The 3222-nt window shown below is 44.4% G+C and overlaps 1 pseudogene; it reads left to right on the top strand.

Annotated features, from left to right (window-relative positions):
* The first annotated feature begins 841 nt into the window (after positions 1-841).
* Positions 842-2409, top strand: LOC127236096 (T-complex protein 1 subunit gamma-like; annotated as a pseudogene).
* The last annotated feature ends 813 nt before the right edge of the window (positions 2410-3222 follow it).

The following is a 3222-nucleotide window of genomic DNA, read 5'->3' as shown; positions in this document are numbered from 1 at the left end:
TTTTTCCACTAAATCTGACAGCCCAAGTTTGATCCTTGGGACCCATATGGTGGCAGAAGAGAACGAACTCTCCCAGTTGACCTCCACAGAAGTGGGTTGTAGAGTTTGTGCACACTTGTGCACATACACACAAATAAATACATTTAAATTAGAACTTTAATTTTGCTGCCTCAACTTCACCATATTCCAGCTTCCCCTGCTGCAAGTGGCCAGAATCATTGTTAAAGAATCCAACAACCTAAAATCTGTAAAATATAATAGTAAGGAAGAGATAAAGTGGTTGTAGTTGGATCTAGAAAGACAGCTGATACAGAATTGCTTTCTTCATAAGTAAGGTTTATTGAGAGAAAGCCTTGAGATGGTTTGAATAGGACTGGCCCCCATAGGCTCATATAGTTGAATGCTTGGTCATCAGAGAGTGGCACCATTTGAGAATAATAAGGAGAATTAGGAGGTGTGGCCTTTTTGGAGTGGGTGTAGCCTTGTTGGAAGAAGTGTGTCATTGAGGCTGGCCTTTGAGATTTCAAAAGCCCAGGACAAGCCCGGTATCTCTCTTTGCCTAGGGATGTGGGCGTAGCTCTCAATTACTGCTTCAGTGTCCTCCTGCAAGCCACCATGCTCCCATGATGATGATAATGGACCTCTAAAACTCTAAGAAAGCCCTTTGTCAGAATTGCCCAGGTCATGGCGTCTCTTCTCAGCAATAGAACAGTGACTAAGACATTCCTCAAGGCTATGATTAGGCCCCAAGTTGGGAAAGAGAGAGCATTAGAAAGAAAATGGTATAATGCATCCAAATCTGCTTATCAGAGTCTTAAAAGGAAGAAGAGGTTCCCTCACCATGTTGCACTATCCAGTGCTCGTGCTCAGTCAGAATACAAAGTAGGGAAGAAAAATTCAATCCAGAAATAGCAATGCTGCTAAGACAATTGCAGACATAGCTCAGGCATGTTTGTAACCTAAATCTATGATAAAGATGCTTTTGGATCCAATGGGAGCCATCCAAATGATCTATGAAGGCAATGCCATTCTTCAAGAGATACAATTCTAGCATCCAGCAACCAACCCCATGATTGAAACTATCAGGACCCAGGATGAAGAGGTTAGAGATGGGACAGCATCAGTAATTATTCTTGCAGGAGAAATGCTGTCTGTGGCTTAGCACTTTCCAGAGTGCTCAGATGCACCCCACAGTGCTTAAGTCTCATGGCACTGGATGATATATATGGTCAGCACTCTGAAAATAAGTACCCCTGCTGATGTCAATAACTGTGATATGATACTGAATATCATCAGTAGGTTTGTACTATTACTATATCAGTCAGTGGTCCTCTTTGCCATGCAACATTGTCTTGGATGCTGTGAAGACCGTCCAGTTTGAAGACAATGCCTGAAAGGAAACTGATGTCAAGAAGCATCCAAGGGTGGAAAAGACACCTGGGAGCATCACTGAACACGTATGTGCTTTATGTGGGGTCATATTAACAAGGATATGACCCATCCATGAACACACCACTGTATCAAGGACAATCGAATTGTGCTACTGAATTCTCTGGAGTACAAGAAAGGAGAAAGCCTCTTGTGCGATTACACAAGAGGAGGACTTCACCCAAATCCTGCAAAGGGAAAAGAGTACATCCAGCAGTTGTGTGGGGATATTATCCAGCTGAAGCCCGATACAGTCATCACAGAAAAGGGCATCTCAGATTTAGCTCAGCACTACCTCATGTGGACAATGTCACAGACTTTCGTAAAGTCCAGAAAGCAGGCAATAATCACATTGCTCCAGCCTGTGGGACATGGATAGTCAGTCGACCAGAGGAACTGAGAGATGTTGGTACAGGGGTAGGCCTATTGGAAATCTCAAGAAGTTTGGAGAGGAGCACTTCATATTCATCACTGAGTGAGTGCAAAGACCCAAAGGCCTATACATTCTTCTTAGAGGAACCAACCAGGAGATACTCTCAGAAGTAGAGCCCAACCTACAGGATGCCATGCAAATATGTCACAACATTCTCCTGGATCCTCAGCTGCTGCCTGGTGGTGGAGATGGCTGTGGCCCATGCCTTGATAGAAAATTCTAAGGCCAGGTCTGATGTTGAACAATGGCCATGTAGAGCTGTGGTCCAGGCTTTAGAGGTCATTCCTTGTACCTTGAACCACAACTGAGGTCCAGTACCATTTGTCTACTTAGCTCCCTTCAGGCCATGCCTGCAGAGAGGAACTGTGAGACCTGGGGTGTGATGGTGAGACTGGTATCTCACCATCGGCTGTGAAGTTACAAACGTACGGAACAACAGTGAGACCCCAGTTCCGCTTCTGTGGATTGATGACATTGCCTCTGACCACATGAAGACATGTGATGCCTATAACCAGCAAAGCAGTACTGCAGATGCTGGCCAGCAGTGAGTGGCAAGCACTGACTGCAATGCACAGAACCAGCACTCTCTCCCTTCCAGAGCCAGAGTTCTAGGAATGCTGTAGATGGACAGCTTTGTTTGCAAAGGATCGGGTTGAAGGGCAGACCACAGTCTGTCCCATCTCAGTTTGCAAAAAGCTCTGACATGCATCCATCTCTTCTCTATTGTAAGTTTCCCATTTAGTTTGCTTCCAATGATTAAATCTAAGTCATTAAAGAAAAAAAAAAAGAAAGAAAGAAAAAGAGAAAAGAAAAGGAAAGAAAAGAAAAGAAAAGAAAGGGAAGAAGAAGCTTCCTTTCCAAATAAGTAGAGGGGCTGGAGAGATGACTCTGCAGTTAGGAATGCTTGTTGTTCTTGCAGAGGACCCAGGTTTGGTTCCTAGCACTGATATCAGGAGGCTCACAGCTACCTGTAACTCCAGTTCCAGGGGGCCCAAAACCCTCTTCTGACATCTGTGGGATTCTGTTAACATGTGATGGGAATATGTACATACATACATATGTACATACTTGCACACACACACAAATAAACATGAAAAATAGATAAGTTTTCGACTGGAGAAGAACATCAGGGAGAGTGAGAATAAAGTGGGGTTGCCACCATAAGACAACAGCAACTGTTCCAGCAGGTAAAGGCTCTCCTCTGTCTAAGATGAGGAACCTGGGGTTCAGAAAGGGGAAGGGCCAGATCAGATAGCTGACACCGAGTCAGTTTTGTAAGCTGGGTCCCAACTGTAAAGGCCCATTATGTACATCTGTCTCTGGGTCCTCTTGCAATAGCACATAACAAAATCAGGCATGAG

This window comes from Phodopus roborovskii, unplaced genomic scaffold (assembly GCF_943737965.1).
Source record: "Phodopus roborovskii unplaced genomic scaffold, PHOROB, whole genome shotgun sequence".
Lineage (NCBI taxonomy): Eukaryota > Metazoa > Chordata > Mammalia > Rodentia > Cricetidae > Phodopus > Phodopus roborovskii.
Note: the sequence above shows the minus strand (reverse complement) of the source record. Positions and strands in the feature narration are given on the sequence as shown.